Below are 14,365 nucleotides of genomic sequence, written 5' to 3'. Positions count from 1 at the left end.
CCTATAAAGCCTTTAGTTAAGTACCTGGTATATCACATGTGCTAAAAAATGATTGAAATGTGCGATGAGGCTTAGGGCAGTCTGCCCCAAGATATCCCACTCTCCCATGCAGATGCTTTCAAGCTGAGAACAATTTCTTTTACTACTTAGGTCGTTTTTAACTGTGTGATTTGTTTGTTTTGATAAGACAGTTTTCAAAACAAGTCACACCACTTTGAGGGTTTGTGGGTAGCAGGAAGCTCCAAGTTCTGCCCCGGCAAAAGGTATTTTCTTGGCTTCCCATTGAGGAGTTTAGGGGGATAACTGAGCTCCTCACACCGCCCAGGCCCTGCGTCTCATTTCCCAGATGCAGGGAAATGCAAAAGGGCAGGAGGGAAGCCCCAGCCCCAACCCGCATCTTCAGCCTCCTAGGCACCCTGCCTTCGGGCTCTTGGGCCTAGGACTCTGTGTGGACCAGGACAGTGGCTGACAGCTGTGTGGCCCTCTTTGTGTGAAGGACAATGGGGCCACGCAGCATCAAGAGCAACCTCCAGAAGGAGGGTGGCCAGCACAGCTGATAAGGGTTGGTCACTCCAGGTCTGGAAGGCCACACACCCTTTAGCTCAAGTACAGGAACTGGTGCCCCGAGTAAACACCAAGGCTCAGCAAGGAGGCCCCCAAGTCCCTTCCGGGGGCTGACTCAGGGATTCAGGCAGCTTCTCCCCACCCACTCACAGGCCACAATGGGAACTCAAAGAATGGGGCCTTCCTTCCTTCCTTCTCTGACTGCAGGCCTGATGGTCAGCCAGGGCCTCAGGGAATTATAAACCTTTTAGAGAAAGAAGTCACAGGCCAGAGCTGCAAACAGACAACTCAGGAAAAATCTCTTCAATTCAAGGAATGCCTGCAGAGCTCTGTACTTAGCTCCTGCGGCAGACAGGGAGAAGCCCCGCACTTCCCTGATGCCAGCCCACTTCAGTCCTTCCCTCTCTTCCATGAAGCCTTCTTCAAACCTTCTGCATTCTTAAAATCAATAGGAAAAAGACCAACAGCTCCACAGAAAGTGGACAAGGACATGGTATCACTCATGGTTCTCCAGAGAAATAGAACTAATCGGATATATATGGACGTATAGAAAGAGATGTGTTATGAGGGTCTGACTCACGTGATTGTGGAGACTGAGAAGTCACTCACTCTGTTGTCTGCATGCTGGAGACCCGGGAAAGCTGGTGGTGTCCTTCAGTGCAAATCTGAGGGCGTGAGGACCAGGGGAGCCGAAGGTGCAAATCTCAGTCCTGGGCAGGAGAAGATGAGGTGGGGTATCTCATGTCGAGCAGTGATGCTAGAAAAAGGAAAATTCCTCCTTCCTCTGCCTTTAGTTTTATTCAAGCCCTCAGTGAATTAGATGGTGCCCATCCGCACGGGGGAAGCCATCTACTGTACTGAGCCCACCAATTCAAACGCTGGTCGCATAGAGAAGCACCCTCACAGACACGTCCAGAAGACTATTTAATCTGGGCCCCTGAGGCCAGTCAAGCTGACCTATAACATGAAACCATCACAGACATGAACAGGCAGTTCACAGGAAAAGAGATTAGATTGGCTTCTAAATATATGAAGTAATTCTCTTCCTCACAATTTGAAAAATCCAAAGTAAACAAAAGATTTCATCTTTTGCTGATCAGATTGGCTAATTCACTAATACATGACATTGGCAATGACAGGGGGAGTCTAACACAGTGTAAAGTGACAGAACACAGTGTAGACCTCTTCAGAGGGCAATGCCATGGCCACACGTTTTTCCTGCATAGACACTCTCACGTGTGAGCAAGAGAGGATGTACAAGAACCGGTTAAATACCATATGCTTCATAGTAGGGTGGATTTCTTTGTGCCAATTGAAACCATCTTCAGGACACGTTAAGTGAAAAAGCACGGTTCTGGAAAGGGCATAGAATATCTCTGGAAGGGTGTACAGAGGTGGCCACTGTGGTTTTCTCCAGAGAGAAGGGCTCGAGGCCTGGGCTGCTGGGGTGGAGCCCAGACGTACATTTCACTGTTTAGCTCTTGGATTTTAAAAAATCATGGCATGTATTTTTTTCTATTAAGGAACACTAGTTTTTCTTTTTAAAGAAAACCTACATTTTCTCCTACCTTCCATCCTGCAGATTTCCCCTTCATACTTAGCAGAGTATCTTGCCTTCCACTAAAAAAGGAATAAAGTATCAGTGAAAATGTAAGTTGTCCCCAAGCAGAGCCTCTACTCTTTCCAGCACCACACCCATCCTTTACACTTTCTCCTTCCGCCCCCACCCTGTCCCCAGGAGCCATCCCTAGTGCCTAGGGGACCTGCCTCTCTTTGAACCCTCGGCCCTTCCCTCCCTGTTGGGGTTTTGTCTTTGAGATTTAAATTAACCACAGTCCCTGAGGTTTTAAACCACTCCCTAGCAGCTGCCCCTAACCCTCTTTTTCCTTTCCAGAAAACTTCTAGAAAGAGTTGTCTACACTGCCTGTTACCGGCTCTCTCCCCATGCTCACTCTGTAAACTGGCTTCTGCCTCCACCACCCTCCCAAACTTGCCCCCCATCACGAGTGACCTCCATGTTGCTAAGATCACTGGACACCTCTTCTTGGGCATTCATCTCTCCTTCAGTTACCATGTCTATATCTTTAGTTCTGATCTCTCAACTAACTACTAACTAACCAACTAGATAACAGTTGTCTGCTTTGGGTATCCCGCAGGCCCACCAACCTCAGCACGTTGAAACCTGTCTCCTCTTGTGTTTTCCCTGTCTCAGGGAATAGGTCTGTCATCCACCTAGTTGGCCAAGCCAGAGACTTGGAAGTCATCTGGTCACCTTCCCTTTGCTGCTCTCCTAGGGTCAACCTTCCAGTTATCCTTCCATTATGCCCCCTCAGCTGCTATCCTAGCTCAGACCCCCAAGTTCTCTGTGCCATTACATCAGCTTCTCCTCAGTCTAACCCTTTCAATGGCTTCCCCCCTACCCTCAGGATAAATTTCAAATTCCTCACCATGGTTACAACACTCTTTATGACCTTGTCTATTCACCAACAAACCACTTGCATTCTGAGATCCAACCCTACTGAACTTGCAGAGTTTTAATGCCCTACGTTCTTGCTCACCTCTGAGTCATTAAACATGCTACTCCCTCTGCCTGGGACTCTCTTTTCTTTTTCTCTTCTTCTGGATAACTTCTACTCATCCATCATGTCTCAGCTTTAAGCAATCTTGCTCCAGAAACTCAGTCATGTAATTGCTTCTTTAGTTCCAATTCCTCCCCAAGATTGACTTTTCAGATGGAGCTTCTGCCCTCCCAGAACATTACTGTGCCCCCTGACACCACCTCTGGCACAGAGTCAAGGCCAAATAATCATGGCACAAATTGATGACGGCATGACCAACTCCATTTCAAAATGCATTTGACAAAGAAGCGTAAATGGGGTCTTTGCTGATTTTGTGGGATCATTAGGGGGAAATAGCTTAGCCAAGGCACTCTACAGGGTTAGAATTAAAATTCTGCCTAATTTGTTAGAGCTGTCTCTATGGTGATATATTTTAAATTTTAAATAAATTTTGTAGTAGTCCATGCCTTCCTCTCCCCTTTTAAAACTCCGTATGTGCCCCTGTGCGGTGTGTCAGAGAACGGCTCTGCCATACTGGTCTTTGAAGTTCACTGGTTTGAACTGGGAACTTGTGAGAAGATTGTTCTTTAGCAAGTTTTCCAAAAATTATCTGAGGCAAGAATGTAGTAACTGTGTATTTAAAAATGTCTTTTAGTGGCAGCTACAGATGAGTACAGTCTGTGTTACTTAAATGTTAACATGCAGATACCTAAAGTGCAGTGTTGAAATAAAGCAATGTATACTTTCCAAGACTCAAAGCTGACCAATGTCAGAATTAAGAATGTCAGTTCTTGGCAGAAGACAAAGTGTTTGGAAGCTGGAAAACTGGCTATTTGCTCTGATTAACTCCGAGAAGGGGAAAAAAATAAATCAATGAGCCTGGGAGTCCAAGTAACCTTCAGACAGAATTTCTAGGAATGCAGTCAGAGTGAAAGTAAAACTTTGAGAAACTAAAAGAATTAAACATCGAGTTGTATAAATAAATAAAGCAGGAAAAGAAATGGCATAGGTCTACTTTTTAAAAGAAGAGAACTAAAGTGGTTAGTTCGTAGCAGATCTCACAGAATTTCCAGAAAGAAGAAAAGAAAGCAAAAAACCCCCAAAACATGAATGTTCACACTGGATCATCAAAGCTGTCTTCTTCCCCATAGATCCAGAGCTATAAAGAAGTAGTCAGAACCAGAATTGCCTTCCACCGCAGACCTGGCCCCTCCCTGGCTCTCTAGCTTCCTGAGCTGCCATCCCTCCAGCTTCTTACCCACAGAGAAACCTGGGACTCTCCCTCACCCCAGCTGCCGGTCTGAGTCTTGTCAGTTCTTACCACTTAATAGCTCCCAGGTCTGTCCACAGCCACTAGGCTGGAGCAAGCCCCCACCCCATCTCTTGTCTGGCCCAAGGGCAGGAAGAAGCCTCTACAGTAGTGAATTAATCAGAGGGCTCTAGAGATGGACTGTCCAGGTCCCAGCCTGGGTCCAGCACTTGCTGGCCAACTAACATTGGCCCAGTCATTCTGTGTCTCAGTCTCTCCTTCTGTGCAAAGAGGGGGACGATGGCATTTTGGTCGTAAGGCTGTGTGAGGATCAATGAGATGATGTTCATAGGACAATACTTGGTTCACTTTAATGCGCTCCATAAACATGAGCTACCGTTATTCCCTATTATTTCCTTCCTTCATTTCTTGCCTCATTTGAATCCACTTTCCTGGAGTGATCATTTCCTTTAAACTGATCCTTCACCCTTCCTGCTACAAATACTTGGAGAAGGTCTCTATGGCTTTTAGGAGAGGCCTAAATGCTTACAAAGGTGTACAGGGCCGGGCATGGTCTGGGCTCTCCTCCCTCTGCAGCCCCATCCTGTCCCCTCCCCCTTTATTCTCAAGGCTCCAGACACTCTGACCTTTTTCAGTTCTTCAAACCCACCAAGCTTCCTCTCACCTCAGGGCTTTTACACAAGCTGCTTCCTCTGCCCGGAATGCCAACTCATCCTTTCTGTCTGGGCCCCGAGCCTCATCACTTCCTCAGGGAGACCTTGCCCGGCCTCCCTAACTGGGTCAGACCTCTCGATGGCACCATGAGTCCTCCTCCATGGCGCTCCTCAGAGGCCTGGCCTTTGGGGTTATTAGATTAACACCTCTCACTGCTACGTGAAGTGAGAAGCTCTATGAAGGCAGAGACAATGTCTGTTTTTTATTTAATCCAACATTTAGAGCCTAGCCTAGTTCCTGATATACAACATGGTTGGTACTCAGTTAATGTTGTTAAAATAAGGAAGCGAGAGAGGGAGGGTGGAAGGGAAGGAAAGAGTACACCAGGGTGTCCTTGCCTGTTCTGGAGGCCACATTGCCATGGGATTTGTGATCACAAGGGACCATCTCAGACCACAACTCTGTGTGATCTCTGGATTCACATTTTTCCTTGTACAGACATTTTGTGATGTCACGAAAGGACAAGATGATAGGTGTGATGCTGCAAGGAAAAACTTCCAGCCAGATCTGGGTGGGATTCCTTGTCTGGCACGTCAGCTTGCTCCCCGCTACTCTGTCCCCTCTCGAGGAGTGATGTACACAAAACGCTCTAGCACAAGCAAAAGACAATGGAAAGACAGGAAGAGGGGAGAAAAAAGTCTTCCCACATCCACCATTTCCAACCTCCAAGAGAAAACACTAGACAATGAAAGTAAGCCTGAAAGAGTCATTTCTCTGAACTATAGGCAGAAGACAGGGGTATTCCTTGTATGCGAGTGAATGTATATGGATTCCAAGGGACCAGAGAAGAAAGAAAGCCAAAGGGATGTTTTGCCCTTCATCCAATCCTATTCTTGTATGAATGAGGCAACGGAGGGCCAGCAAAGTGAAGGGGCTTGCTAAGCTCACTGAGGCCCAGACTGTAACGAAGGGAAATGGGGCTGATTGACTAGTACTTCGAGCTCCTACCCATGGTTTAGGTACTTCACCAAGATTAAATCTTTAGATAACTATCTAAAGTAGGTTTTATTAGGTCCATTTTACAGATAAAAACACCAAGGTTCAGGAAGCCCTGGCACAAAGATGAAAGCTGTGCAGTGGAAGAACTCTGAGGCTGACTCTGCAAAGTATCCTTGATCTTGCGCAAGCTAGCACTCTGCACCTGAGCACCCTTATCTGCAGAGTGACCACACGCTCTGTTCACCTGAGTCACTCCTGGTTTACACCTGTCGCTTCACTGTCATTAGTAATGGCACCTTCTTTCTCTCCCAGAAGTGCCCCAATTGGGGTAATAAATTTATTGTATGGTCCCTCTACCGCCTACAAAATGGTGATATCAGTATTAGCTGCTCATGGTGTGGCTGCAAGGAATCAACGGTATTTGCCTGTAAAATGCATGGCACCTGGCATATAGTAAACACTCAATAGATGTTAGCTGTTTTTATTATTATTATAATTAGGAGTGTGGCTGTAGAGGGGGCAACCAGGAGTGAAGACAAGCTTTCCCATTTGACATTCCCATCACTGTCTCTCCGTATGATGCCTCTTGGAGTTGTGCAGACATATTGGCTTAGAACTGACCCATGAGAACAGCAGCAGCCACTCTGTAATAGAAGCCACGTGGAGATGCCAACCTTGCCTTTTCCAGCTCTGAGCCAATCAGATTCACTGCCTGAGACTTCTTGGGTCACATGTTTGTGACTGATTCTCTTTTTTTTTAATTTTAGTCTAAAGTCTAGAGCCCAGAATTCTTAAAGAATGGTGTCAAGGAGGGAAGCCTACACAGTATCCCCTCCTCCAGCCCCAGCCTATGCTAATTAAGTGAGTAGCTTAAGGGACTGGCCTGCTTTTCAAGATTAAGAAGTGGGAATGAATATTTTCTTCTGGCCCCCTTAAATGTTCTTGATTACAGTAATGAAAATGCTAAGCTCTCTTGCCTCCCATTGGCATGAAGGCCTAAAAACTCCTCACTCCCTGAAGAACCTAATTGTTGATTCTAGTGCATCTAAACAGGTGGTTTTTTTTAGATTGCTTTTTCTAATGCCTTTTCACTGAAAGATCAAGTTAAATGTTACCTTAGGCTAATCAGCAATTGCTTCTGTATTTACCCAAATTTATATCTTTGATTCTGTGTGCTACATGAGATATTACCTTCAAAGTCTATAAACTTAAATAAGGTAGATAATTTTTAATTTAGCTCTTTGTCCTCTTCTGTCTTCCATATTTTGTGCAAAACATGCATATATTTCTTTTATTTTTTAAAAGCCTAGTTTAAACTTATATTTGAATTTCCAGAGTCATCTTTGGATGTCCTATAGCACCAAGAATGGTGTGTCCTACAGAATGGGCGTTCAACGAGTACCAATATTTGTGGAAAAGGTAAATTAATACCTTAATTTGGATTGTAAACAAATTGGATTTGTTTTCTCTAGGTGTTTGGGTTTAGGAATTCTTTAAATATTCTATGAAGTATCTTGTATCTGCATCTGTGTTTATTCTACTCTCTCTGCCTAGAATTTCCTCCACTTCAGCTCCCTCTTTGTAAATCTTGTGTTCATTCAAGGTTCTCACCAAATGCCAGTTGCACCACACGCAGTCTCCAACCAGATATCATGGAGTCTGAGTCTCAGCACAAAGGATGTGGGAAGGATCACATCTAGTTTTCCAACCCCCACAGCATTCTGGGCCTCTGTTAACTTATCCGATGGGTATTTGTGCCCTGACTTTATTCACCCATTTTGAGCCTGTGAACCTCTGAAGATGAGACAAGCTATGCTCTGCTAAACCAAGTATGTTAGCCATTGCTTAATGAATGGTAAGTTTATAGTTTTGAAGAATGACATTTTAAAAGTAGAGTATACCTGAACATGGAATTATTACCATGGCTCTTTAAATCAAGTCCCTAAAACATAGAACTTTAGAATTTAGAGGCCATCAGTTTGGACTCTCTTTGTCACAGGTGAAGAAGCTCAGATTCAGAGTCTTAGTGTCTTGCTTAAAGTCACCTGACTGGGCAAGAGCCGAGTGCAGCCAGTAGATCTCTGAGTGCTCTTCCAGACATTTCTTCAGTCATAATTTAACATGTATCAGTTTATCCTTGAGTGTAAAGTACACTTCAAGATTGAATATGGTAACTGGCTAACTATACATAGTTCCCTCCCTCCCTGCCTCCCTTTCAGTGTCTGTTTCTAAGCAGCAAAGTTGTGGTTCAGTGACTTCTGTCTGGATAATATGAAAACAGGGCGCCCAGCCAATTTTGATGAGCTAACTATTTCCCTAAATTATCATGCCTAAGCAAAGGGCTCTAAACCTGCTCTTCCACACTTTGCATCTGGGGGATGGGCTATACACAGGCACATCATCAAATAGCTGGAATTTTATATTTAAGACTGTCAAGCAGTGAAAATTGTCATCCTTAGAAATGACTGACAGTTCCTCTGCCTCATTTCTGCAACACTGAGTTAGGTAAAAAAAAAAAATTGACTTCAGTCTTTACAGATTTCTTGCTGAAGACACATGTGACAGAACTATAAATTTTCAGCAGGAATTGATGGGAGAACAGGCACCGCAAAGTGCCTGAAAGACTTTGCAAAAGGTCCCAATTAATAGAATGCAGCTAACATCTCAAAAAAAAAATAAAATAAATGTTGCAGTGGGCATGAATCTTGCTCGGAGTGCTGGGTTATTGGCGGGTTGCCTGGAGAGAACGGTGGCAAGGCCTTGCCAGCTGGCTGATCCTCATGCTATAAAGGATGTGGTCAGCTTACACCTTGGCAAACTATGATTTTGATGGAAATCTTAGAGGTCAGCAGACGTTCTCCCTAGTAAAATACGTGAGATCAGATCATTGCTTTTATTTGAATGAAAAAAAATCTTGATGGCCGGGATTAATAGGACCAAGTTGGTACTCTGCTCCAAATGAAAGTTCATTACTGGATCAGAATATCCTGAAGGAGACACGGGATGTAACTGAAGGTCACACATTCAGCCAATCCCCAAATTAAAGCAGTCATGCCACTGAGGCAAACCGACGGGCTCACCAACAGCTGAGCGTCTCCCCACAAGTTCCATGCAACAACCGTTTCTTTTCAAACTCTGAACCCCAAAGCCACTGCTCTCCTATCCTCTTGTGTACACTTGCATTCAACTGTGTGGAGTTGTTTTGTTTGTTTTACACAGAAATGAAGACAGGGGTCAGGCGTAAACAACCGAATAGCCCCACAATGGCCAGCTTCGTGTTTTCACATGGGGGCCCTCAATTAGGAAAGAACTTCCAAGACAGCTTCTATATTCCAGAGTCCACACTGAAAATCATAGCCACTTATAAAACTGTTTTTTAAAAGTGCCAAAATTCCTCTCAGTCTCCAAAATGGATTTATTTTTTGAAATTTGTTAAAAACTGATTCTAATATTTATTTTTTTTAAAACAAGCGTGCGAAACTAGCCAGAAAGAAATACCATGAACAAATTTAAAAGACAGTACAGACTGGACAAAGCATTTGTAAGACTGTAGATATGACTGACAAAGGGTCCACATTCTTACTATACAAACATGTGAGCTAAGGATGTCATCTGGGAATTTACGAGTGAGAAATGACCGATCATCACACAAAAGCATTTTCAACCTTACTAGTAACTGAAGAATAGAGACAGCATCAGGACACCTCTTTGCATCTGTGAGATCAGGTAAAACCAGAGTCCTCCAGGGGAGTCACTTGATACTTTCCTACTCTGCCCTTGGCAATGCAAAATGAAGCCACCTTCCTGGTGGTAAATTACCTTCCTGGAAGGTAAATTGTCAATATGTATTTAAAGGTTTAAATATATGACCTGCAGAAATTCATCCCAAGGAAACAATCAGACAAGTGTGTAAAGATGTAGGTACAACCAAACTGGAAGAGCCTAAATGTTGAGCCACAGAGGATTAATGAGAGGAGGTAAACTACTGCAATACATCCATACTATTATGCTGCCACAATTTGGTAAAAGTCATATCTATTAATTGGAATAGAAAGATATTTACAACATATTAAGGAAAAGGCAGGCCATAGGAAAGTATGACCAAGTTTTTGAAAATCATTTATATATACTGTATGTGCATGTTTGTACATATTTATATACACATTTACATATATATGTACACACACATGAACATATATGTTTACATCTGCATGATAGCCATGATTTATGCCTTTCTCAGAGTTGTTTTCATATGAAAGGATTCATTGAGCTTAGCTTTCTGATAATAAATACGAGGATTTTGCTCAAATAGGCTCATAAAGTTTTAAGAAGCAAAGGTTTGATTGAGCCGGCAGAGGTTTGGATATACAGAAGAGTAGACCAGAGGATCTGAAAGAGAACTTTTACTAATGCTTTCATGATTAATGGTGAACACACTAATTGTTTTTCCTTGCCAGAGACCAGGCTAGGTTAGGTTTTCAGACTTAAAGGATAGTGAATTTAAAATATGGATACATACGTACTCACATAGGAATGGAGAGGTCGGATTGTATTAAATCTAATGCCCTCCATGATTTAGGTATACTGCATTACAAGCATATACAGAAAGCCCTTCACACACACTTAATTGGATCTTGCAGAATTATTGTAAATCTGAAGTTGATTGTACAATTTCGAATATATGGAAGAGAGAAAATTGATGGGAATGTGAAGCATAATATTATGGCAGTAGGTGAGAAAAAACTGCTTTAATACCCTCTTAGCCGCTGTTTTCCTTTCCTCAGCTCTAGTTACCTGCAGTCAACCACAGCCTGAAAATATGAAATGGAAATTTCCAGAAATAAACAATTCATTCATTTTAAGTTGCATTCCAGTCCGAGTAGTGTGATGAAATCACACGAGTCCCACTCTGCCCTGTCTGGATGTGAATCACATCCCCGCTCTGTGTGCCTCCCGCCCCTCGTCACCGAGCAGCCGTCTGAGTTATGGGACTGACTGCAGATCGCAGTGCTTGTGTTCACGTCACCCCTGTTTTACTCAACAACGGCCCCAAAGTGCGAGAGTAGCGAGGCAGACAATTTGGATGTGCCAAACAGAAGCTGCAAAGTGCTTGCTACCTATTGTCCAAAAGTCAGTGACAGCCTAGCGCCAGGTCCCAATGCGGATGTCACTCACCTCCCTTCCTCTCATCACATAAGTGTTTTCTCATCTCAGCTCATCCCAGGAAGAAGGGTGAGCACAGGGCACCTAGATATTTTGAGAAAGACCACAATCACGTAAGTTGTATTACAGAATATTATTCTAATTGTTCTACTTTATTTTTAGTTATTGTTCATTACTTAGTGCACCTAATTGATAAATTAGACATTATCACAGTTGTGTGTGTGTGCATAGCAAAATAACATGGTATATTTAAGGTCCAGTGTTACCTGTGGTTTCAGGCATCCACTGGGGGTCTCTGAATGTATCCCAGAGGGTAAGGGGACTACTATATAAAGAAGTTTAAAAATAGGAATCCTTGTTTTAATGCCATAGAAAATTAGTTGGGGGTGAATAGTTTAAAGTTACTGAAGTTGAACATAGTAAATCAAATTAGCATTAATGTGTGTGAGTATGTGATTGGGAAAAGATGGACTGAAAGACTGACTGTCTGTTCAAGACTATTGGTAGTAGAATCAATTAGGGTCCATTATTAACGATATTAACAGGAAATTAGCCTTTCCCAGCTCCTAAAATATGAGGTTGTTATAATAGACTGTGGTCCCTTATCAACATATGTAACTTGAAAGCTTATAAACCAGCTCCCTTTCCAGAACTAAAGTAGATTAGATGATCAATTAATGGCTAAAATGTTATTATATCTCTTTTTTAATATTTCTTGTCAAAAACTTAAATATTCCTGATTCAACTTGTGTTTCTATTTGAGTAATATAATTTGATCATAATTGGTTTCATTTCGATTGTCTTTACATTTTATGTACTTATTATCTTTTCTCTGACCCACTGGGAATGCTAAGTACCAATTTTTGCTATTTAGCAAGTCAGTGAGGAGCTTCCCACTGAGTGCCTTAATTATTGTTAATTGAATATTGTAAATGGCTTTTCAGGATCACCATCTTGGCAAGCCACCTAGCATTTTTCTCAGCAAAAGTTGAAAGCACCAAGAATCCCTTCTACCCTTCTCTATACAGTCACCAAGTCAGGTATCAGCAGTAACTGGTTCCTATTAAAATTAGTCTCTTCTTTTTTAAATGTCATGTCACATATATACTTCATGTGGCTCTTGAAACATGGTGGCCGCTCAATGAATAATAAAGGACAGCTGTCCTTTTAAACGGAATGACCCCCAGGTCCAGTCTGAGAGGGAACATCCCATTCCGCTTCCCGAGCTCCCACAGTGCAGGTCCTCTGCCAAGGCCAGGCTGGTACTCTAGGGCAGAGCCCTTCCATTGTCACGCACTAGGACCAAGCTTTCGAGGACTGTTTGCTATTCTATAATCAAAAGAAGAAGAAAAAAGTAAATAAAGAGCTTTAAAAGATCTGAGAATGTCAGAAATGCCACAGGCAGAAAAACCGGAGAGTGGAAAAATCACTGAGCCAGCCTTCCTGTGTACTTCTTGCCTTACAATGCATAAAAAAGAAGAAATGAGAAATGTATGATCTGTTTTTTCTGCTTTCAAACTATGTCTCCAATTTTTTCCCTTTTAATGGCTTTACTGGAGTGACACCAGTTAACAAAATCACACAGGTCTCAGGCGCACAATGCCACACACGTCATCTGTGCGCTGTGTTGTGAGTTCACCGCCCCAAGTCAAGTGTTTCTATGGTTCCAGTGTTGGAGGGGACTGGAGGCTGAAGCTTCAATGGAGTGAAGTTGTGTTGGAGGTTGGTTTCAGCTACATAAAATCTTGCCTTTTTAATTATTTTTTCTTGCTTGATCAATAAAATCTCAACCACTTTTATGAAATCAGCACCAGAAGAGGCCTTGGGACATAACCTGGAGTCTCCTTTCTCATCATGGTGGCCCCATAAATTATTTTTTTAGCTGTCTGGTCAAGTTTACTATTGCCTTTACATGAAAAATCTTCATAGAAAATTGTGGTTTTGTTTTTGAACTCTTCAGCAGCCAGTTCCTGAGTCCCGAGGAAGGTTACCTTCTTCTGAGCTACACGACCTTCCTTTTGGGCAAGAGGCATTTAGGGACAGTTCTACCTCTTCCTTTTAACTTCTTTCTTAGGCTTCTTTTCTTAAATTCTCTCGTATAGCAGCATAAGCTTTCTTACACATCTCCCCCATCATGTCTACAGTTACATTATTCTTTATGTATTGAGAGAATTGTTTGTTGTGAGCATCATCTTGCTCCATTAGGTAACACACGTGATCTGCAATGTTCTGACCCATGAGGTGCTTCCCATGTACATCCGCACTGAATTCCTCGCTTTCTGAATCAAAACCAGGGAATCATTGGGCATTGTGAAGGAGCAATAGGCCTCTGTCCACTGCTCCCTTCAGGGCCCCCAAAACTGTATTTCCAAAGAGCAGGTGAAGCCCTGCATCCAAAAAGCAGGTGAAGGCACCAAGTTGACCGTCAGTGCTTTCCCCATTGCATTCATCTCCAGTCACCTGCACTTGGCCTTCATAGATCTTGTCCATGCCAAACCTATTGAGAAGACTGTGGGCCAGCAGCAGACCAGCACAATCAGCATAATTTGTCAGGCCGACTTTTACACCATACTTTGGGAGTTCATGGGCATAAGATACACAAATTATTATATCTCCTTCTATATAAGCATAAGGAATCTGACAAATGATGTTTTTATTGGTTACACAAACTATCATCCTGTATTTGAGTGTGTTGTACTTATTTTTATCCTGGATTACCAAGTGTTTCCAGGCACAGTAATCAATTTTACTGTTGTCATTTTCTAAATTTCACTTTAGAAGTAGACCTTATTCTTGACAACTTTAACAAACTCCATCCTGTGGAGGGGAGACCTGTGTCCACAGCTCACCATAGACCAGCAGGCCCAGCACAGCTCCGGGTGGGGTGGGGGGAACAAGGGAGCCCATAAATTATTTTTAAAAGGGAAGAGAACCTGTTTATTTGGAGGTACAGGCTTGGCTAGTAACCTGCCCAAATATAAATGAGATTTTCTGCTCGGGCTTTTCCCTGCACTTGCCACTTGGTTTCAGGTTTAGATACAAATTCAAGGCCCACCTTTAATGATTTTCCCATGTTGAGTGTTACACACTACATGGTGATAATTTTCACCTGGCTTTTAATTTTTTTAGAAATAGGAAAACAAAAATTTGCCTATGT

The 14,365-nt window shown here is 42.9% G+C and overlaps 1 pseudogene; it reads right to left on the bottom strand.

The window, feature by feature from the left end:
• Positions 1–13,004: 13,004 nt before the first annotated feature.
• On the bottom strand, positions 13,005–14,024 carry LOC112320932 (large ribosomal subunit protein uL18 pseudogene; annotated as a pseudogene).
• Between the last annotated feature and the right edge of the window lie 341 nt (positions 14,025–14,365).

The sequence above is a fragment of the Desmodus rotundus genome, chromosome 1, assembly GCF_022682495.2.
Source record: "Desmodus rotundus isolate HL8 chromosome 1, HLdesRot8A.1, whole genome shotgun sequence".
In the NCBI taxonomy this organism is placed as follows: Eukaryota; Metazoa; Chordata; class Mammalia; order Chiroptera; family Phyllostomidae; genus Desmodus; species Desmodus rotundus.
This window is presented reverse-complemented; position numbering and strand designations above follow the sequence as displayed.